This window comes from Perca fluviatilis, chromosome 2 (assembly GCF_010015445.1).
Source record: "Perca fluviatilis chromosome 2, GENO_Pfluv_1.0, whole genome shotgun sequence".
In the NCBI taxonomy this organism is placed as follows: Eukaryota; Metazoa; Chordata; class Actinopteri; order Perciformes; family Percidae; genus Perca; species Perca fluviatilis.
Window position 1 is genome coordinate 12,729,173 of NC_053113.1, and position 25,158 is coordinate 12,754,330.

Below are 25,158 nucleotides of genomic sequence, written 5' to 3' on the forward strand. Positions count from 1 at the left end.
AGAAATGTCACATCCTAAGGAAAGCTCATTGTGGGACTGGCTCTAGTGGCTGTAATTCTGCACCAAGGCTGAATTTGAGAAAGAGACTTCAGATACAGTATTAGGGGACCACTAAGGTCTATATAAAAGAGACTTCAGATACAGTATTAGGGGACCACTAAGGTCTATATAAAAGAGACTTCAGATACAGTATTAGGGGACCACTAAGGTCTATATAAAAGAGACTTCAGATACAGTATTAGGGGACCACTAAGGTCTATATAAAAGAGACTTCAGATACAGTATTAGGGGACCACTAAGGTCTATATAAAAGAGACTTCAGATACAGTATTAGGGGACCACTAAGGTCTATATAAAAGAGACTTCAGATACAGTATTAGGGGACCACTAAGGCCTATATAAAAGAGACTTCAGATACAGTATTAGGGGACCACTAAGGCCTATATAAAGAGACTTCAGATACAGTATTAGGGGACCACTAAGGCCTATATAAAAAGAGACTTCAGATACAGTATTATTAGGGGACCACTAAGGTCTATATAAAAGAGACTTCAGATACAGTATTAGGGGACCACAAAGGTCTATATAAAAGAGACTTCAGATACAGTATTAGGGGACCACTAAGGTCTATATAAAAGAGACTTCAGATACAGTATTAGGGGACCACTAAGGTCTATATAAAAGAGACTTCAGATACAGTATTGGGGGACCACAAAGGTCTATATAAAAGAGACTTCAGATACAGTTATTAGGGGACCACTAAGGTCTATATAAAAGAGACTTCAGATACAGTATTAGGGGACCACTAAGGTCTATATAAAAGAGACTTCAGATACAGTATTAGGGGACCACTAAGGTGTACTATAAAAAGAGACTTCAGATACAGTATTAGGGGACCACTAAGGTCTATATAAAAGAGACTTCAGATACAGTATTGGGGGACCACTAAGGTCATATAAAAGAGACTTCAGATACAGTATTAGGGGACCACTAAGGTCTATATAAAAGAGACTTCAGATACAGTATTAGGGGACCACAAAGGTCTATATAAAAGAGACTTCAGATACAGTATTAGGGGACCACTAAGGTCTATATAAAAGAGACTTCAGATACAGTATTAGGGGACCACTAAGGCCTATATAAAAGAGACTTCAGATACAGTATTAGGGGACCACTAAGGTCTATATAAAAGAGACTTCAGATACAGTATTAGGGGACCACTAAGGTCTATATAAAAGAGACTTCAGATACAGTATTAGGGGACCACTAAGGTCTATATAAAAGAGACTTCAGATACAGTATTAGGGGACCACTAAGGTCTATATAAAAGAGACTTCAGATACAGTATTAGGGGACCACTAAGGCCTATATAAAAGCATCCACAAAGCACCATGTCATGGGACCTTTAAGGTTGGGTAAGGTTCGGCAAATGGTTGTAAACAAACCCCCAGCTTAGGCAAATGTATTTGAAAAATAAAATGAAGGTGAATAGTGAAATCAATATCCAAACTGATGGCCAAAACTTTGATAATAAGACCACAGTTACAATAAACCACAAATATACCTTAACAATAGCAGTAGTGTCAATAAACAGCAGTAATCCAACTGTGTAAAATACTCAGTCACGTGTGGTCCATCATTACACATCTACACACCATGGCTGTGTCCCATTCATCATGAGTGACCTATGCAGATGCATTGCACATATACAACACACATATGATCAATTCTGTGTCCCATCCATCACTATAGCTGCATGAATAGTAGCTGTCTCCAGCCTGTACTTGGATTTGCAGTGTTAGTGTGATTAATGAGCTGATCTGGGAGAAGGAGGGATGTAAAACACACACACACACAAAACACACAAACACACACACACACCACAACACCACACACACACACACACACACACACACACACACACACACACACACACACACACACACACATTATGCGGACATATCCAGGGTTCAAAATTAACTTTTTCGTCTACCAGCCAAATGGCTATTGAATGCTAAAGTTTAAACCAGCCACTCTAAGATTTACCACTGTTTTTTTGTCTGGTAAGTGAAGCAAATCTACCAGCCACTTGCATATTTTACCAGCATTTGGCTAGTAAATGGTGTTCATTTTTAACCCTGGACATATCACAGTTTTACATAAAAATATAAAAGCAAGGCTAATGTTATTCTTTATCTGACTGTGGGTCATTTCTCTCTCTCTCTCTCTCTCTCTTAAAATCTGTGTGTGTGTCGGTTTTATTCGTGACACTGATGTACTGCATCTCTGTAAAAAAGGCCATGCCCTGAGCATGCATTCCCATTATGTATCCACTGTGTCTGATCACACGCTCTGCATGTGCACTCTTTGTGCCCACACTGACGACGGCCCCTGAACGCAGCAGCGAGTGAGAAGCACGGAGGAGCAGACATCAGCTGGACTTGAGTTTAGACTGCGGTGATTTTTGACGGACAGTTTCTTTTCCGTGTGTGCGTCCATGGAAATGTAAGTTTAATTGTTGTGTTAGGTAACACACCGTCAGTGTTTATTAGCCGTGAATGCATTTAGGTTTCTGTTAGCTAACAACGGGATTCAGTTTGCCTTTGCTATTGGTCTGTAACTATTCTTTCTAAACAGTCTGTATTGCTGTGCTTTTTTGTTACAGAACCACACACGCACAGAAACACAAACCTATTTGTTTATATAAACCAGCTAAACTGCAACCCTGGACTCTGCATCTCCTTTCTCCCCACACTCTCACCTGAACATTGGAATAGTGTCCTGACCCGACACCCTGAAGCGATTGCTGCCACACCTATTAAACCATATTTACATTATATCATACAATCTCCCTCGGGACAGTAACACTCAAGACACTCATGGGATTGCTGGGAGAACACCTCAATTCATCACGTGATGAGTCACGTTGGTGTGTGCAGCAGAGTGTGTCCCAGAGTTTCACAACCACTCTTTTGAAATTTCCAAAATTGGATTCACAGTGTTGGTGTTTATTTATCTCTAATTCCTTACTTTTGTTTTTATCCTGTGCGTTAACAAACCCAATGCGCTCCTGCTTTCAAATGGTGCAAGACAAACAGCACTTTGCAACCCACACACACACACACACACACACACACACACACACACACACACACACACACACACACACACACACACACACAGCAGTGGATGAGAAACTAAATTGAATCAAAGAGTAAAAGTACTTTTAAGATGTTTCCGTCTCAAGCTAATGAAGAGAGCATTTAGCAGCGTGCTGCTGTGATTGCTAAAACACTTGTGCTACCTTTTATTTGTTTCATTCATTCAGCAAAAGCTTTTACACAGAACTTCTGCTCAGTGCACCAATAAACTAGAATCAAATAGAAAATGTGGACAGGCTGCATTACATTAAACAGCCCGACCGAGGCCACTCCTGATTATGGAAGAACATTTCCAACGTGAATTATTCACAAAGATGTGCCAGCTACCACAGTTTATAGAGAATGTGCTGTCAGTGTATCAAAGAGTTGAGTAATTTCTTTGTAAAGCTGACATACTCATGATTGATTATAATCAATATATTCATCATTATATATTAATCTACAGAACCATTTCGTGCTTCACAAATGTCTTCACACACTGCATTTAGGGTGCACGTTTGACCATACAGTTTGCAAAGTAATATTAGTCAATAAAGGTATCACATATTTCTCATGTGAGAAATCACAGTTCTGCAGTTTAACATATTCACATGTCTAGTAAATAATAGCTTGTAAAACTTGTTCAATTTAGTTTTCTGAGACATTTGTTTGACTTGTGTGGGTGCGAGGTCACGGAAGGCTTGTATCATGTGGACGCGTCGACAGTTTTGTTGTCATTACTTAGAATTCCTCATGGGGGCGACAGAAACTACGCACTACAGCTTTAAAGTTTTAATTATTTAAATGCCAGTCCTGGCTTATATGGAGACACCTGATAGAAATGACCATTACAGCTTTACAGTGCAGCCAAACAAACCGAAATACAAGGATTCATCGCTTCACAATGTTTTCTTACAAAATAGTTATTTTTATTAGCACGATCCTTTGATCTTTTGTTTTCAACAAACTCACAGAGTGACTCGCTGTTAACGTTAAAACTTTGTGGGTTTACTACAGTACACGAAAATCAATAAAAATGAAAAATGAAAAAACTCTCACCGGGACAATTCCTCGTCTTTATTTCCTAGCGCTCCATCTCATTCATGACGCTGCGGTTCTGAAGGCACTAACAGTATGTGAGACATCAGTTTAGATTGGACTCACTGTTTCACTGCATTAATTGTTAATTGCCTGGAAAGAAATCCAAGTTTCTCATTAATAATGCCAACGGCTGTATTGTATGAGGCAGTTTGTTCAAAAACAGCAATCAATACGTGTTTTTAAGTGAATGTGCTTGTTCTGTCATTTAAAAAACTTTTAAAGTCTGAGTGTTTAATGAAAGTCACTGAAGCATGACGTTTTGAATTTAATTTTACATTTTAATTAAACTCTTAAATTAAACACTTCTCCTACTCCCTGTACAACACCACAGTGCATGTCTCTCTCTCTCTCTCTCTGTTCTGTTTGTCTCGTAGACCTCACGTGCAGATGATTTATGGGATGTGTATATTTATATTTATGGTAGTTGTTGTTAAAATGTTGTCGAGAATCACTGCATCTGTATTTATCTCCATTTTTATTGTCTGTCCATTGTCCATTTATTCCATTATGGTGATTCTACTTTGATTGATGGTACTTCTCTATGGTAATGTACACCCACTGGCCACTTCATTAGGTATACTTGTACAATCTAATGTGATCCATTACAACGGCTCTGCCATTTTACGAAGCTTATACTTTTCCGTTTTTGTGCACATTGCCATAATTGTCAAAAACATAAGTAATAGCTAGTCTATATCGATGACGTTTCATTTCCTGGATTATTCAGGTGCCGCCGGATAATTCCACCGGATGTCCCTCATTTCTGTCGGATGTCCGTCATCTTCCGCGGATTTCTGAGGACTATGGTTAGCTGCTCCTCAGATCTCTGCAGGGTAAATCCAGACAGCTAGCTAGACTATCTGTCCAATCTGAGTTTTCTGTTGCACGACTAAAACAACTTTTGAACGTACACACGTTCCACCAAAACAAGTTCCTTCCCGAGGCTATTTTGCAGAGTCACCGTGGCATAGAGCCGCCCATGACGATTGTGATTTGTTTAACGAAATGCCAATAAACCAGAGCACGTTTCTCTCCCATCCTGGAATGCTGCGTGGAATAGCCAGACCCTCCTCCGCAGCGTTGTGGAGGAAGGTCTGGTAATGCGAGACTAAGTAATAGGTAATAAAGTAGTACTTCTTCTGCCGCTGGAATACAGAATGTTGACCACCCTCCTCCATTAGACTGAGGGGCGCCCAGTGTCGACAGGGACTGAACCTCACATGATGAGGCACAAATAACAAAGGGAGGCTAACAAACACACCCTCTTTTCCACTCTCTGCCACCCTCTCATGCACACACAAACTCTCATTAGGACACATTGAGGCTAAATCAGGGAGCAAATTGGTCTCTCAACAATCATTTTCTTTATGCCTGTGGAGCCTTGTTCTCTTGGAGGAGACAATCAGTGTCAGTCGACAGAGCAGAGACACACAGAGGCAACGAGAGAATGGCATGTTCAAATCCAGCGACCCAAACAGACACTGCTCTGAGAGCTCTAACGGAGAGTGTGTGTGTGACTGGAAATCTAAATAAAGGAAGCTGATTCTCACCGAGCTGTTTGTCCCAAGTTACTGCACATCTCAACGTGACAACAAAAGATGTTTAATATCTTTTTGTATTTTAATCTTTGCTGTTCCTCTATATTCCCCTCTAAGTCCCTCGGCTATTTTTAGTGCTTCTGCTCTTCTCTGCTTTCCTTCTTTTCCGTTGCTGTTTTGTTTGTGGAGTACTTTGAATTGCATTTGTATTAATAGTGCTAAACAAAAAAACTTGAAACAAGGTCTACCAGCCTAAATTGCTTAATGTGTTTCTCTTCAAAAACGTGTTGGGGACCAAGAAGCTGGTTAAACAGTGATTTGGCTCAGACTGAGCTGACTGCAGAGACAAAGGATCTTGGCCTACATGTGAATCCCAAAGCCAGTTTCACCAAACTCCTACAGGCTGCTATTTGGAAGCAGAGTCCCTAAGATGGAGATTCTCCATTCAACACGTGGAGGGCACGGCAGACTGGTGGTGAGACAAAGAACTGCTTCACACCTGTGAGAAGGTTGCGCTTTCCCATTGGCTGTCGGGTCTTTGAATGCACCACCCCGCCACTAGGAGGCGGAGGTAGGATAAAAGCTGTCGGCACTGTGTTTTCTTCGCTTTTTCCACGGTGACTCAGTTCACTACAGGAAGCACTCTAGTCCGGACTAGCTAGCCAGCATCACCTCGCTGGTCGAGTTGAACTGGGACAAATTTATATCGGTCTGATATACAAAGGGGATCCGAGGAAATACTGACCGGGTATTTCCTCTATCTGCAGCGGGTTTAATCAGCCTGGATTCAAGAAAAGGACGGCGTTCTGTTTCTTGCTTGTCGACATGGATTACGTCCCGTCCACTGCTCTGGAACGAAACGGATAGTTAAACTCTGGCGAGATTTAACTGACAAACAACGCACAGTAAGGCTTTACACAGTTCTGGGCAGATGTTAGAACTAGTGTGTTTTGGTTTGTTATTAATGAGAAAAGGGTTCGCTACCGCTTTGCCATTAATGTGATCTGATTGTAATCATGTATTGGCCATATCTGGTTACTAATCTGTTGCTGTGAATTGTATAACCGATCATTATACCGTTTGATTCTGTTGTGTTAAGTAGCTGGGTTAAAACCGTAAGCGCTACCTGCTAAACCGCTCCTTTCACGGAGATTAGTTACTGTCCGCGAGATAATCGCGGTGAATCAGCTGTTAGTCACTAGAGTGGTTATAGTGGCCGTTTCCCTCGGTAAATCAAAAGTCTCAGTCTGTCCTAACTACACGTGGGGTCCAGACCTGGGTGGCTGAGGGAGCTGTCCATTATCTATAACTAAGATCAGAGTGTTTCTTTTCCTTTCCTCCTTTATTCTGTTCCTTTTACTAACCCACACACGGACATATGAGCTAACCACGTAGCTCCCGAGCTAACGCTGCTAATTTAACCACGTGGAGTTTGTATAGAGCTAATGGGTGATTTAGCATATGGTATAAAGGTGCGCGTTGCCTAGCAAACCCCACCTCGGCTTCTTCCTCTCCGTGCACTCAGCACCACTACCGCCCTCTTGAGGCTAAATGGTTTTGTGCAGCTCACAGGAGTAGTCATTTTTGGAGTTGTTTTTGTACTAGAACTACATTTCGACACCGCCCCTCCCCTTTTACTCACTCTCTCTCACACACACACTCACACACACGCACACACTCACACACACGCACACACACAGACGTGTCTACAAGACATGCTGCTTTTGTTTTTGCTTTGTTTGGTTGTGATATTGTAAAATGTATATACGTTTTATTATTGAAGGATTATTGATTGGCTATTGATAATTGTGACGTTAATAAATTCGATTATACTTACTTAGCAGTTGCTAGTGATTATTTGTGTATTTGTTGTGATAACTGCTGGTCGAACGGGTCGCGCTCGAAATCACCCCTTCCTTTAATTCCTTTTAAAGGATTTTTACAGAAATGAGACTGTTCCACAGTTTGATTATTGGTCCCTGACAAGCAGGGTGGTGCCCCGTTTTGATTGTTTGTCGATTTGATACAGTTATTAATAACCATATTCATAACTTTATTAATATTGATAAAACATCTTTTGATAATTTGCCAATGATCAAATCTGTACCCTACCTGAATCCAACAAACGTTTTTATCCAGAAACAGGTCATGCAAAAGGGATCATCAAGGTCCTCTTATATTTGGTACAACACAGAGTCCTGTGTGAATTTATTACCCACTATTTTTTTCCTGGACTCTCCTCATTTAATAATATAATAATACTAACTTTATTTGTATAGCACTTATCTAAACAAGGTTACAAAGTGTTTCACTAAATGCATGAGAATAAATATTTATATATACAATTATGAACCTGAAAATGAGCATAATATGAGCACTTTAACTCATATTATGCTCATTTTCAGGTTCATGATTGTATTTAGAGGTTGTACCAGAATAGGTTTACATGGTTTAATTTTCAGAAAACACCATATGTTTGTTATACTGCACATAGCTGCTCTGTGTTGAGCTCTCTGTTTTAGCTACAGAGTGAGACATCTCTCTTCTGTCTCTTTGTTGGGAGTAAGGACTACTAGCCAGTCAGAAGCAGAGAATGAGGGAGTGCCACGCTAGCAGCTAGGCGAGCATTATAACGTGTGTTACAAAGTGACCATGTTTGTCTCTGAAGTAAAGGCTGGAATACAATAGAGCAGTTTGGAGCAGTTTGTGAACAGTGTTTTCTGTTGGAGATGGTAAGGCCCTTTGGGGGTACTTTGGGCTTTTTCACTTTGTAAAGCTATAACGTGCACAAAAAAGATATATAACACAATAAAGGAAAGGGAAAAAGCTAAAAAACATAATATGAGCACTTTAAATAAATTAAAAAAGATAAGTAACCATACAACATTTAATTTTTTTTTTAAATGCCTCTGCCAAGAAACATACACAGACATAACATGCTTCAAATTATTCATAAATTGGCCCATGTATAAAAAAAAAACACATTATCCGTGTCCTTTCCCGTTGGTTGTCCTGCAGATAACACAAACAAAGACCTGTCCATGTGCTGTTTGGATGCTCGCATAAAAAAACAGCATCAAATCTGTTGTTATTGTGGCCTCCATGTTTTCACACACCTGATGCTCTCGGCTACGGCCAACCGTTGGTGGCAGTCATGCAACGAGTTGTTATGCCAAATGGCAAAATAACAGAAGAAGAAGAACACGCATCCCGACCATGTGAACGCTGCCAGTCGGAAAAACAATGTAATCATGGGGGTGGTCCCTGTTATTCCCAGGTGGCATGAATGCAGCATTACACCTGTAGCTCCACAGGGGACCAGCAGCCAGGCTGCGGCCTGGGATGAATAAAGATAAATGAATATAAATATTGTGTCATATAATGCACGAGGACTGCGCGTTGGGCACAGTGAAGCAGACAAATTGCACCGCTGCTATGGCATAAAAAATATGATCAGCTGGTTAATGTGGTTAGACTGGATGTTGATTGGGCCATAGGAATCAAGTTGTGATACAAACTTCATTATCTTAAACATTTATACACCCTATGTTCTCAAAATGAAGATGAATATCTTAATAGATTGGCTTGCGTCATGTCTTTCATTTAAGATAGTGCTTCCACGTGCTTCTTTATTGTGGGTGATATGAATGCAGATGGCAGCTCTTTATTTGCCAAATATTTAATGCAGTTTTGTTCTGATAATGGTCTGATTCTTTCTAGCAAAGTGCTCTTGCCTGATAGTAGCTACACTTAGATCAGTGAGGCATGGCACACAACCTCACGGCTAGATCACTGCATTTGCACGGCTGACGCACATGATTCTTTAGAGGCCATGAGAATTAATTATGAATTTGCCACTACTGATCATGTGCCTTTTTCTTTATCTGTAAATCTAGGCAATATACCCACTCTTGTGTTTGTAGATAACAACATGTGCGTGGGGAAAAACGATTGGTCTAACCTGAGTGAGGAGGATCTTAAAGAATACTACATTCAGTCCGACATCTTGTTGAGTAACATTGAATTACCAAAAGATTCCACTGCATGCTGTGATATTAATTGTAAGAACTCTCAACATGGTATTGAGCTGTGCTCCCTGTATGAGAATATTGTGAAGTCCCTCCTTGTCTCGAGCAGGCCCCTGTGTACGACACACAGACTGTACAAAGTCAAGCCAGGCTGGAATGACTATGTGGAAGAGATACATGCTGAGGCAAGAAGGCCCTTCAAAGCATGGGTTGAGTCAGGCAGACATAGACATGTCCCTTATTTGAATATAAGAAACATGCAGATGCAAAGTTTAAATATGCTCTACGTTTCATTAAGAGGAATGAAAATACATTCAGGTCTGACTCTCTTGCAAGGAAGCTGCAATACAATAGTCCTATTGATTTCTGGAAAGAAATCAAAAGAATGAATAACTGTAAAACATCGTTACCAACGAGCATTGATGGTGTCAGCGGCTCAGAGAAAATTACCCAGTTGTGGCAGAAACATTATTATGAGCTGTTTAACTGTGTTAAAAGTAACTCCTTTACAGTGGGTAACATTGATAGTAATGAAGATGTGACTGTTTTCCCTCAAGAAATGTATGATGCAATTATGATGCTGAAAGATGATAAGGCATGTGGTGTGGATAAGATATCTGCAGAGCATTTAAAACTTGCGAATAGAAAACTCTGTCCCTTAATTTCTATTTGTTTTACTGGGCTGTTAGCCCATGGTATTCTACCTGATTCTATTTGATCTGTCACATTAGTGCCTACCATCAAAGACAAAGCTGGCAAAATTAACAGTTTGGATAATTACCGGCCTATAGCTCTAGCCAGTATTTTATCCAAGGTCTTGGAGAGGACTATACTGAATAGGCTGGAACAGTTTGCCCTGACCTCTGACAACCAGTTTGGCTTCAAACCAAAAGATGGCATGGATATGTGTATTTTTTTTGCCTTAAAGGAGGTCTTAGATTTGTATAACAGGCATAATTCCACAGTTTTTATGTGTTTTATTGATGCCTCTAAAGCCTTTGATCGTGTAAATCATAATAAGCTATTCTACAATTTGCACAACAGAGGGGTTCCCAAATATCTAGTGAGAATTTTGGCGTTTTGGTATGCTCATCAGTCAGTGTTTGTGAAATGGGGTAACTCTATGTCTGCCACATTCAATGTAAGCAATGGAGTTAGGCAGGGAAGCCTTTTATCTCTCTTTCTTTTTAATATGTATATGGATGATCTATCAAAGCTGCTAAACAACTGCGGAACAGGCTGTATGGTTGGGAACACCATTATCAACCACCAGATGTACGCAGACGATCTAGTGATTTTTTGTCCATATAGTGCTGGCCTTCAACAGTTACTAAGGGTCTGCCCCCAATATGGCTCAGACTTTGACATTAGGTACAATTCTAAGAAGAGTAATATTATGATTGCTAGAAGCAGGGAGGACAATAAACTTTCATTTCCTGCGTTCTCTCTGTCTGGTACTGTCCTTAAAGTGTGTGATGAGGTCAAATACTTAGGGCACTATATAACTGATGACCTGTCTGATGATAGGAACGTTCACAGACAGTACTGTATGATGTACGCACAAGCTAATATGCTGAATCGCAAATTTAGCATGTGTTCACAAGTCTGTGAAGACCACACTTTTTAAAGCTTTCTGCTCTCCAATGTATACTGCCCACTTGTGGCGGCGCTATAAAAAAAAGCAGTATACAGAAACTCAATGTGGCATATAATGATGGCATGAGGCTGCTGCTTAAAATGCCACAATGGAGCAGTGCAAGCCAAAAGTGTTGATGTATCCACCTGTCCTGCTGATCTCATGTACAGATGTATGTGTAGACTAACTGAGTCATTCAACAGCACAATTGCAACACTAGTGAACCCTGCAATGAGTGCGGTTAGGTTCACTTCGAGATTGTGGAACCATTGGCGTTTTAGTCTATATGCTAATTTCTGAACACTCTTTTTGTGTATTGTGGGACTCTGACTGTTGTAGTCATTTCTTATTGTATGTGTTTTGTCCGTTTTTTGTGTGTGTCCTGAATAAAGTAATGTAAATACAATAGTGAACAAAAAGGCAAAAAATAAATAAAAACAATCCTCGGTCCAGAGTCACAGTGATATGGTCAGGAAGCTATACTTAAGGAGCCATAAGTGCTGGTGCGTTCACTGTACTATGAGTCACTGTGGATAAGAGCATCGGCTGAGTGACTACAATGTAAACAGCGGATGTGAAATCAGAGCATAAATTGAGGTTAAATAGTGCGTGAAAGGAAGACGAAGAAGAGGAAGAAAAGCGAGGCCTGGGCTGCGTGTTAGCTCCCAATTCTTAATGTTTTTTTATTGTACGTATTGTGTTCTAAAGACAGTTTCAGTCCTGAGGCTACTGCCAAATAGGGAATTACAGCTGTGTGTGTGTGTGTGTGTGTGTGTGTGTGTGAGTGTGTCTATGGAGCCATACTGCAGCACTAAAGGGCCGTCCACACCCAGAACGATAACTATAACGGTAAACATACATTTCAATTTCACTCTAACTCATACAGTATAGCAACAGTGGTGAACGATACCGCTGGGATCACTTTCAGAGTGAATTGATGAACGACAGAAACACTGACAGCCAATCAAAATCCATCCAAATTTACAACATAGCACGGCAGATGACATTGTGGAGAAATGTAATTTATTAAAAAGGACATGATTTTTCTTCTCGCCCTTTTAAAAACAGAAAACAAATTGTTAACTAAAGTATGAAGCGTAGCACTCAGGAATATGTTCAACACAGGAGGGGCGTGATTCTTCCACTTCTTGGGGCTACGATCCTTCCAAAGTATTACAAAGTTATTATTATACTGTTGCGAATGTTTTTTTTTGTTGTGGCTCCGCTGTACCCAAATTCATGAATATGTAGGATATTACTGCAGATATTCCTGTAATCTTGTACCACCGTGTCTGCTGTATTAGAGTTTTATGTATTATCATCAGCTGGAGCTTATCTTATATTTAGCTCTCACCTTGGTTCTCTTCTATCTTCAGGTGTACTATATTTTGGATGATTTTGCAGCTTTGTAACCAGCTAACCAAGTAATGCCTTATATGTCAAAGTTTCCCTTTACAGTCAGCCCTCAGAAATCTAACACAGATTCCTCTCCCACGTTCGCTGTCAGCTTGTTTCACACGAGGCCGACTGCCACTTAGTTACATTAGTAAATACCAAAATACGAGGCTAATTGTGATTTCTAGTCGTCTAACTGTCTGAGATTCATATTATGGTCCAAATTATGGTCTGAAATCACTCCTTAGTTCACTTCTTCAAATGAGTTTATTCAACAGTGACACTTATTATCATCATCATCATCATCATCATCATCATCATCATCATCACTGACAGCTGTAAAGTCGGTCATTTTGGCGTCTATAAAATGCAGAGCACTACATTGTGGGATTGTTAGAAAGTATTGTAAATGCTAGGGGCACAACTTAAAGGGCAACATTTGTGCAATACATGTTTGAACTCATAATTACAACCTTTTTGCACACCGTACAGCTATTTGCACATTGTATGCATGCACATGTTAAGAGGGCATACTTCTTTACTTTTACATGTATTACTCTTATGTGTTTTTCATATTTGTTTCTTGGCAATGTTCTTTGATCAGTGTGGTTTCATTCATGTACTGTGGCATGTACATGTGCTGCTATCTATTTACATCCTCAGAAGAAGAAACTCAAATGAAATGGCTGACAGTAAACGCACTATGGAGTAAACAGGGACTGATTCCGGCTACAGGAAGAATATGAATTGTTTGGATAAATACACTTAAGCCCCATTCTGACAGGCTTAACATTATAGTGGGATGGTGGGGAATAAAATATCCACTGGCTCCTCGATCCTGACGGCATTTTAAGGGTTTGTGATTGGTTAGTTGCCCAGCCTGTTGGGTTATAAATGAATGCTTTCTTATTCCCTCCTCAAATTGACATTTTAACATTGATTCTTTCTGTTGTTGTATTCTTGCCCCACTTGTCTCTTGACTCGTCCTGTCTGTTCTTCTTGACTGAGTGGAGCCCACTGGGGAAATTAACAAGAGATGTCTGTTTACACCTGGATTCACCTCAGCAGCTGGGACAATCCCACCTTAGCTTCCTCCAAAACTTGGGACTTACAAAAGGAGGGATGCTTGTTTCTACCAGCAAGTGTGTTGATATATTTTATCATACATATGATCTGTACGAACAAAACAACACTGGAAAAGATTGACATCAGCGTACACTGTTATCTGATGATTTTGCACTGAACTCTCTTTTGGTTTCTAACAAACACATCTGGGAATCCAACCTGAAGGATGTTGAGTCTGCGCGACGAAGTGAGGATGACAGATGGATCGTTTTCGGTGAAGTTTGGGTCCGTCAGTCGTCTCTACTCAACCTTTGTTGACTGGATCACAAGGGCGTAGCGTAGATTTAACGCAGAAGCATGAATCACGCTTAAGAAAGACATTCTATCGCTTCTAACTTTCTCTCTGTCTGATCATTTTACAAGTAAATACAGCCGAACTCACAGCACCGCTGTTGTCTTTAACTTATGTGTTTGGTGAATTTGTCAGATGATTTCGCGGTTATAAAATCATGATTTCAGCAGTGCAGAAAAACAAAAACATACTGGGGACCAAGCAATCGGCCCGTTCCGAAAAGGCATGCGCTCCAAACGGGCACTGCACTAGTTTAACTGCGAGACAAACACACTAGACACTAGAGATGTCCTGAGCTCATCAGACTTTTTTTTGATGGATCAGTATCGGCTAAAATAAATCTAATCCTTACTTTGCTTTCGCCTGCTGATGTTGCAGCGCTGCTGTTATGACTAGGGTTGGGTGTCGTTTGGATTTTTACGATTCCGATGCCGAACCGGTACTTTTAAAACGATTCCGATTCCTAAACCGATTCTTGAAGAACTTTCCGTTTTGGTGAGCCCAGATGGAAAATATGGCATTTTAAAAGTAGCTCTACATTTACGGTAGCTAGCTAATGGTAGACCACAGAGAAAGTGTGATATTTTTACGTCCGTTTCGGAGCGACAGAGGGAAAATATTTCAGTCGACACATTAAGTGGAACCGAAATGAGGAACCGAAATTTGTGTTCTAATCCGGTCCGATTCCTACCGATTGCGTAGGAACCGGTTCCATAGTGGAACCGGGTTTCGGTACCCAACCCTAGTTATGACAGCAGGGCTCTACAGTGTGAGCAGCCCACTGCAGATGAGATGAGTGTGTGAATGTGAGAAATGATGTATACAAACAAAAAGACATCCATGATTCCCTGGCATTGTCATAAACTCTTAAATATGTTATGACAAAGATGGTGAACTATAGGGGAGGAACCCTCATACTGCTTTAACTCTTCTCTTCTGCATTATTGATGCACGACACATTAACTCTTTTTTTCCCCCAAAAAAATAACAATAAATTAAATAAAAAATAACAGTTTTTTACTCCTGTTTTGCAGTCAGAGTCTGTTAAATCTCGTAAGGTATTCTGCACGGTGCTCAAAGAGACATTTTGTTCTGAGTCTTAACACCTGCACAGGTGCACAGAGAAACAAAGCCACATGAATAATTTACTAAAAGTTCTACTGGATAGACTCCACATTTAATTTCAAGCTAAAACAGATCTCTCTGACAGGAGGGAATAATGGTGTTTGCAGAATTCAAATGAGCTGTCTTTCCTGGTCTAAAAAAAGAAGAAGAAAAGACTAGTACATTGATGGAAGTGGACCTAGGGACTGTATCCCGCACAAACATCTCTGAACCACTTCCACATTGGTTTTGAAGGATGGAGAAAGATTTTTCTTTACTTCCCTGCACAGAATCGTCAGAACAGTCTGGGGATTTGACTCAACAGACTTCAGGTCAAAGCTTGACACGCTAAAGTTTCTGCTTTTTAGCATTTTCCTGCACATGCTTTGTGTTGCAGCATGGACAAGATCTGCATCTTAGAAGGAATTTTGTATGTTTTTAGCTTAAAGCTTAAAGCATTGCAAGTGTTTAGTTTGGGCATTTTGATATAAAATATGTATACGTGTAGCTGGATAAGTGTAGATTATAGCCTCTTACAACTGGACAAACACCTGGCTTTTGTCTTTAGTGGAAAAGGTCCCAAGTGGCATTCACTCCCGGGACAGTAGTCATGGGTACTTATTGGCTCCAGCTCTAATCAGCAGTGATGGAAACATGACACCCGGTAGGACACGCTATTTTTCGCCCCTTTTCCGCGGCGATGCTATGACACGCGTCGCCTCTGTCTGTAACTACTGCTGCCACAAGCAGAGCTCGGACATCGTTCTAAAATAGTCTACACCGAGTTTGAAAGAGCGACTGAATAAGCAAGGCTCTAGTCAAGTCCACCTTTGTCGAGTCCAAGACAAGTCCAAGACCAGGACTAGACAAAACCGAGTCAAGACCGAGTCCAAAGAGGTTCAAGTCCAAGTCAAGCCCGAGTCCAAAAAATGAGAGACAGTCAATACCGAGACAGAAAAAAAAAACCTCTTCAAGAACACTTACCTACCTGTTTATGGGACATATCCCATGTGATGGGAGAGATAGTATCTGGCACCAGGTGCAGCGCGGCACAAAGCCCGATACAAAGCCTGATGTAAGTGTCTTTTCTATTTTAAGACCGTCCAGTGCCCATGTCGTTTCAATAGCAAATGCGCTTGCGCCCATCTTTGCGCCCGCTGGTTCTACAGGGAGGTGTGTTCAGGTGCATTCTGGGCGTATTGCTATCTTGAGGCAGCGGGAAGTGATCGCGCCATTGGCCAACAAAATCCTGGTCTAAAGTCAGTAACGCAGCATTTCATTGTTATTTTAACAGTGCATTAGTAAAATGCACCTAGGCTCGTGCACAGCACACAATGCTTGTTACACACACAGGGAAGCGCAGCAGCACACACACATGCAGAAGATTACAAATACAAATATTACGGTGCAAATCCTCCATCATAACAGCAACGCGCCAAGGTCCAAACGCGCCTGGCTTTTAAAGGGAATGGGAGATGATCTCTGATTGGTTGATTGCATGTTACGCCCAAAACACACCTCTGATTAATGAAGACGCTAAGTACAACACTTTTGAACCATGCGCCCGGCTCACGGACCCTTTTTTCCGTTGTAAAACTAGCAAAAGTGGATTTGGACACGCCCTAAACGCACCTGCAACATGCGCTTCACACTTAGATCGTTAAAAAAGGGCTCTACATCTTCTACTTTAGGATGATCATTTTTGCTTTATTTGTAATAATCAAAAAGTGTGAGTAGTGTAGAGTAACACACTATAGGATACAATTAGGTCATATTATTTACTTAAAATATAAAATGGAAGTGTTCCCATTCTTGAACTTATTATTTGTCCTGAAGAATTCATAGTACAAAGTGCTCGCTGACGTTGTGTCTGTGGCCAAAATGAAAATAATTGATACCTGATGATTGAGGAATATGACGCAGCCAGGTGTATACCAGGCGACCAATCACAATGCCTGTTCTAGATGGATTTTGAATTAAACTAATACCTGTTTTCTGAACAAGCGCGCTTCATCTATGGTTTTGTTTTGAAGGAGGAAGTTACTTTAGAACAAAATAATTTAGTGCTGTACTCGGTCGAGACCAACTAGAATATTTGGCGAGTTCAATGGCCGAGTCTGAGACAAGTCAGAGTCCGAATACCAACGAGTCCAAGACGAGTCCGAGACAACAGAAAAGCGTCTTGAGTCCGAGTCCCGACTCAAGTACTACAACCCTGTGAATAAATAACGGATATAAAAAAGAAAGAATCACCGTAACTGTCACTGGCTCCAGCTTCTTTCTACTGTTTACTAACTCTGTTTCCAGCAAAGTTCGTGACGTTGAACGTGACACACCAGAAGAAAAAACATAAAGGTATACTCGTCTACTGGCAATAAGAAAGGAGTCTCTTGCCTATTTTTTAGCAGGTTTTGCTGCATTTAGAACAACTGCATACACATGCTTATTTAGGTGGAAAAGGTTAAGGTGACATAATAATAAAATGAGCTTAAAGAAACATATTTATACTTGGTGGTATTCTTCTGTTATCTTGTTTCTTTTCTATCTTTTTCTTCATGCATTTTCCTTCCTTTCTTAAATCCCTGTTATATTCTTTTCTCGGCTTCCTCTCTCCTCTCCTGAAGCACATTAATTTCACTGTAAGCTGTATGTGCTTTTACACACTGTAGCGATCCCTGAACTCCTGTACTTTTCCATTTGTTCTCTTAGAAATATAAAAAGACTGAAAGTAAAGATGATTTCAGATAAAAAGAAAAAAAATAGGCAGGACATTTTTCAAATTCCCTCCACAGCAGCACGACGCTCTTTACTCACATCCATCCATCATTTTTCTCAGTCCTAAAGCAGTGGAGCTGACAGTGTAACATAGAGATAAAATAAGGAAGTAATGTCTGCTCAGTAGGTAGAGGATACCGTTCTTTGTATTTTCAGACTTGTTGAAAGACGCATGCACATGGCAGACTACACCCATGGGTCTATGAAACAACGATCATATCCAGCATGCAAATGGAGACATTGCAAGAAAAATGGCAATCCCAAAAGACTGTCAGGAATTGTCAACAGACAAAAGATGTGGAAGAGTATAAGAAGTCCAAGGAATGGGTCGAATTTATTTAGGCAATGACAAAAAGGCAACGCCTGCACACTTACTCCATGGCACAAAAGTTCAATAATATGTATCCTACTTGGTTTCAGGTCAGAATGTTTGAAAAATGGAAACCACGCCCATATTAATACATCATGCACATCAATAGGCTGACAGGCCAGAGAGGTTTCCATTTTTGACTTTAAAAATATGGTAATATGTTCCCTTTATGTGCTTTCTATTACTGAAAACACACTTGTCAGCACACACACACCCACACCCACACCCGCACACACACACACACTTTCTATTAGTTAGTCCACGCTTTCCCATACGGCATCCATAAAAACATATATCAATGTCACATCTGGCTGATGAGAACATGTCAGCCGACACACACGTCAGCGTGTGTGCGCACACAAACACATATACACACACAAATCATTCTGGTGAGGCCTGATTTGTTAATACCAACCAGGCTATTTATCACTGTGTTGATGTACACACACAGAAACACACACACACACACACAGACATACAGACATACAGCTCCACACACGTCCTATTAAAGTGCAGCTCCAACAGGCATCGAGGCAAAAGTGACAAATCAGCAGGACGGATTCGAGAGATGAAGAAAAAAAGAGAGCGAGAGAGTAAATGGAAGGAAAAATGGAAGGAATGGAGGAACGAATGAACAAATTAGCGTAGTGGAAGGTGGAGTGGAGATGGCTGGAGGCGTTTAGGAGAGAGGGATAGGTAGAGTGCATACCGTGTAAAGAGAAAGATGACAGGGCTGAGCTGGAGGATGTATGGGACGTCTGTGTGTGTGTGTGTGTGTGTGTGTGTGTGTGTGTTAGACTGGTGGTCCATGAGGACACAGTAATTGAGTCCTTTTGCAGTTTTCTTCTGGATTCCTGACAACTTGACATGAGCTCTGAGCTACATCAGCCAGCTCAGGGTGAGGAGAGCTGGATTAACAGAGACCCAGAATAGACACACACACACACACACACACACACATTCGCCCATTCGCACACGCACACGCAAACACCCACCCACACACACACACACACACACACACACACACACACAGTAATGACCCTCCAACAGTGCCCATTCATCACCACCGGGTTGCCTTGGGATATAACTAATGAGCCATTACGGTTACCCAGAATGCATTGCTCTAGCCCTTTATGTCCTCAACCTCTTGGTCACTGGTCAACACGCATGTGTGATTCTGCACGTGTGTACATCTGAGTGTACAGTGTGTGTGTGTGTGTGTGTGTGTGCGTGCGTGTGTGTATAGTGTTCACTCATTTCAGTGTGAGTCAGATATTAGATGAAATGTAATAATTGGAAAGCAGATACACATTCTTTTCAGTCAGTTTCCTCTAATGTATCTGAAGTGTCACCTATGAATGTTTCTCTACTTGGGAAACAAATGCAACGCTGTAAGTACAGAGCCAGTGAATGTCCCATAGAGCAAGATCATTCATATCCATTATGGCAATAAAGCCATGCCTCCTGAAGGTGCAACACACAGTCTCACTAATGATTTCATCTGCAGAGCTGGAGATGCTGTTTCTCTCTGCCCCTGTGTCTAACGAGCTTTCACGCACCCACGCTTAAGTAGCAGTACTGCAGAGTAGAAGCACTCTGTTACAAGTAAAAGCCCTGCATTCAAATTCTTACTGAAGCAAAAGTACAAAAGTATTAGCATCAACATGTACTAAGGGGGCTTTCACACCTACCACCTTTGGTCCGGATTTTGGGACTTTTCAGTTTGATCCGAACCAAAATTACAAGTGTGAAACCTCCCCCGGAGCAGTTTCCAGTGTGAAAGCATTTTTTGGATGGTTCGGACTTTCGGACCAAATACAGGAAGCTCTGGCAGGCTATCTTCGTGCTGGAAGACCAGCGAAGCTCCTTTAAGGAATAGCTCAGTGCTTAGTGTGTACGTGAGAGAGTGTGAGAGAGTGTGTGACAGTGTCAGCGGCGCTGAGAATAAATCAGCAGTTTACTTGTTAGGTGGTAGTAAATGTACAGTGTAGGTTTCCGTCTGCTTTGAATAAATGCTGCAGAAAGAAAGTTCCCCTGTCTTCCTTCTCAACATCGTTAACAAAAACAAAAAGAGCCGCGGCAGTAGGGGAGCGGCAGCTCACGTATGTGATGACGACAGGACGTAGTTTTGTCTCGTATAGTTCTTTGGTGCGCTTGCATAACTGCAGTGTGAAACCAAAACTTACCGGATCAAATGCAAAAACATGAACACTGGTCCGGACCTGGGTTTCGGACTTTCAGGTGTGAAAACCCCCTTAAAAGTACCAAAAGTATGCATTATGCAAAATGGCCCTTTTCAGGATCATTTATATATAAACATTCTAACATTGTAATTAGTGGTTAATGTGCAAGCATAACTAATGTTGCACCTGGTAACGGTGGAGTTAATGTTTATATTTTGCCAGATAGCTTAACTTACAATAATAGACTATCATTTATTAGTTGATTTATGCTTTGTATTATTAATCAGAATCTGCAAAGTAACTAAATATGTCAAATAAGGAATAGGTACTGAAATGTAGTGGAGTATAAAGTAGCATACAATGGAAATACTCAAGTAAAGTACTAGTACCTTAAAATTATACCACCACTGGCTTCTAAACAGTAGAGAGCTGTGAGGTGAGGAGGATCTGATCCAGCACAGTGGGTGTCAAACATTACACCATCTCCACTTACAGCTCGGAGAGTTTTGACACAACACCTCTTCCTCCCCGTCTCCTCTCCATGACAGCGTCTGGCCCAATTAGCGCCGTTCCCAAGAGGAGGAAATGTGACCAGAAAAAAAAGGAAGGAGAGCAAACTCACCACTAGTCTCGGGTGCTTCTTCTTCAACTCTTGATTCAGGTAGAACTCCTACTCACTGGCAGGCTGCAGACACAGAGAGAGAGAGAGAGAGAGAGAGAGATGGAGAGAAAAGAGAGAGACATTAACAGAAGAGCGGCTGCTCTCACTTGTTCTAAACATTTCACAGCTAACACGGAGGGAACCAGCAAAACATCTAGCAGGAATATGGAGTCCCACATCCCACATATCTTAAAGAACAGAGCAAGTAAAACTGAAAAGAAAGAGATAGAGAAAGAGAGAGAGGACCAAAGGGAGACAAACAGATGGCAGGAATACAATAAAGTGAGAAAAATAAAGGGCAAGTTAGAGAGTGTTAAAGGAAGAGAGAGAGAGAGAGAGAGAGAGAGAGAGAGAGAGAGAGAGAGAGAGAGAGAGAGAGAGAGAGAGAGAGAGAGAGAGAGAGAGAGAGAGAGAGAGAGAGAGAGAGAGAGAGAGAGAGAGAGAGAGAGAGAGAGAGAGAGAGAGAGAGAGATGTGGGTCAGTGATCAGGTCCCATTTGTATAAATGTCAGTTAATTAGGTGAGTAATCAGCCCCACACAGATGGGTCAAGGATAATGAGCACAAACACAAACTGAAGTGCGTGTGCAGTATTTTTCCACCAGCGAGTCACGTAATAACAGACGGCATTAGAGAGAAGAGGCAGGAGTGGACCGACGGAGAGAAACAGGCTGAGACCGGTGGATCGATATTTATTTAATATCGACCGTTGGTGAGATCCAGATTATGACACACTGCTCTCCGACCAAAGTCACATAAAAACTGAAAATGAAATTCGTCTTTTAGGAGCAGGTAAACCTGAAGGAATTTCATCAGTTTTAGTGTTCCACAATGACACCCAAATGCTTTCAGAGTTTTCCACCCAGTCTGCAATAAAGTTTTTGATCACTTTGCAAAATATATTTTATCTCTCGCATTGCCAGACCTTCCTCCACAGCGCTGCGGAGGAGGGTCTGGCTAGTCCACACAGCATTCTGGGATGAGAGAACTGGAATAATTGTTTTGTAATTACAAAGGGAAAGTACCGAAAAAATATACCGTTATAATTTCAGGTATCTGTACCAATATTGGTTCAGATGCGAAAGGTACCCAACCCTAAGGGTAGTAGCCTAAACAATGCATGTTTAATTTTAAGGTGAATTCATTGTAGTTGTAGACCAGAGTTGGTATATTTTTTTAATATTTAGTTTACTGTCATGACAGCGAGGGTGCCTTCTATGTTGAATCTTCAAAAGTGACACTGAATTTGAAACCGCACATTGTAATTTCTGCATCTATTATCAAAGTATTTATTAGTAATACAGTGGAAATTAGTAGAAATGTGAATATTTGGTTAGCATGTTGATTTACGGTGTGTGCCCCTAAATTTTCTGGTTGCGCCCCTAAAATTTTCAGTAGGGGGCCACTGTGCTCCTAGTGAAAAAAGTTAGTCTGGAGCCCTGCCTCATTGACTTTTTTTCTGTGTAATTCAGTTGATCTTTTACAAGTTATTCAATATCATGGAAAAGTAGTTTAGTGTTAGCCGAGCCCCAGAGAATGGGGATGGATCCAGGAGCCGGTCCGTGAGGTGGAGCTCTCAGTTCTCTCGCTCTGCTTGTAGAATAGACGGTTTCCAATACATCCACAGTCTCCCCTTGTCTCCTATTACTTTGTTTTATATTGTTATCTTCTGTTTTTAGCTTTATTTTTATTCAATGTTGCACTGTACAGCACCTCGTAACCCTGGTTCTGAAAGGCGCTTTATGAATAAAGTTGACCTACTTACTTAATTACTTCTAACTAATGCACTCAGGTGCTCCTCGTCAAATCATAAAGGAAAAAGAACATTATTAAGTGTATCACCAGGACCCTGAAAATGCCACCAAAATGTAAATCAAGCAAACCAGGTGTATATGGTGCCAACCATAAACTGTATATTAATGGACAGCGCATGCGTGACGACACCCATTGGTTTGTGGAGATCTGCTGTGAGTCATCGAGTTTGCTGTTATGGTCGCAGCCATCCTGGTTGCGGATGTGAGGATTTTAGACGAGAGGGAGGAGTGAGGGAGGAGCTGCTTACACTCTACGTTATGCTACACACTTTCACTGGCAATCACATCGTAGCCATGCCCTAAAACACCGCCTGCTTTATCGCCGATTTTAAAATCAACGAGGCCATAATTAAAAAAATTAACATCATTCTGTGTTGCAGAAGACTTAAAACTAGCGATTGAGACCATAAACTCATTATGAAAATGTTTACTGAGGTAATCAATCAAGTGAGAAGTGGGTCACTTTCTCATAGACTTCTGTAGAAACCGACCTCCTTTTGCAATCGCACGTGTTGCCCCCTGCTGGAATTCAGATAGAACGCAGGTTTAAGGCACTTCCGCATTTGCAGCACTTCACCGAACCGGATGCTTCGTCCATTAATATTAACAGTCTGTGGTGCCAACCGGCCTCATTTGGGTGCAGCACACTGAAAACTTTGTTTCATTGTACAGATAACCTCTCCTTCTTTGGCAAAATGTAAATACGAAGGACACATTTCATTAAAGCTGTTCTTTCTTCAACAGAAGATGGACACAATGTTTACAGTAAGGGTAATCAGTAGATATAGTTATTTCAAATCTTTCTTTCCTGTAGCACCCTGTAATTAACAACATATCTGGGCTGCTAACTGTAATATAAAGTACTGAGGGCTGCATTGACAACAGTAGCACTGTCCAATAAATGTGCTTAAAAGAAAGCATTTCTGGGCTGCATTTCATGTATTCTGGCCAGAAAAATTAAGAGGATCCAGCCTCTGATTTGGGACACAAGTAGAGAGTTAAAGTTCTCCAACCTTCTTCACAGAGTCTTGGCCTCTATTTAACAGGTCAATGGATTCCCTTCTTCACTGTCAATAGCTCTTGACCTGCCCAGAGGGACCGCTGGTCGGATGTGGACAGAGCGATGACCTGCTGCTCTCTGAGGTTAACTCATTTGATCGTGCGCGTCATGAACACCACGCACATGAGAGGCCATACTGACACCAACAACACTAAGACACTTCCTTACTGCCTCTGCTGGAATTTAACTTTTTTTTTTTTTTCACCAAGCATTCAGTACATCCATTTGAGGTTGTCAAACGATCATTTCATCAAATCACTCCAGAACAACAGAAGAAATAGAGGCTTCATTTCCAAATTAACCAACCCGTTCTCACTCCCAACTCGTAAAGTATGGACACTTGAGCAGGGTTATAGTTCCACTTGGAAAAGATGGAGGGTGGTGTTACAAAAATGTGTTTCTGTGACACGCGGGACACGTACGGGACACAAACGCCCGGTCTCCTGGGTGAAAGTCCTGTGTTGTTTGATTATTTTTGGGGCATTTTAGGCCGACAGGACAGCTTAGACTTGAGAGAGGGGGAATGACATGCAGCAAAGGGTCGCAGGTCGGAGTTGAAGCCGCAGCCCCTGCGTCGAGGACTAAGCCTCTTTATTACATTACATGTCATTTAGCTGACGCTTTTCTCCAAAGCGACTTCCAATTGCTATCTATGTCAGAGGTAACACGCCTCTGGAGCAACTAGGGGTTAAGTGTCTTGCTCAGGGACACATTGGTTGTTGGGAGCAAACTGATGTATCGCAGTGGGAATCTAACCCGGGTCTCCATCACCAAAGCCATGTGTCATATCCACCGCGCCATCACCACCCTTTATATGTGCGCGCGCTCCACCAGGTGAGATACCCAAGCTCATAAACATCAGGTTTTTATCTTCACTCCTCTGCTCAGGCTGACGTAATAGTCTGGGCTAAACATGTCCGTTACGGAGACATTCATCA

General features: G+C 41.3%; 1 protein-coding gene across 2 annotated transcripts in view; it reads right to left on the reverse strand.

The window, feature by feature from the left end:
* Positions 1-25,158, reverse strand: part of slc8a2b (solute carrier family 8 member 2b) — a 191,529-nt gene that overhangs the window by 64,974 nt on the left and 101,397 nt on the right. For both annotated transcript variants that reach the window (XM_039779394.1, XM_039779404.1), the window contains one exon: positions 21,310-21,372. The gene's annotated coding sequence lies outside the window, so the exon portion shown is untranslated. The remainder of the gene's footprint in view (positions 1-21,309; positions 21,373-25,158) is intronic.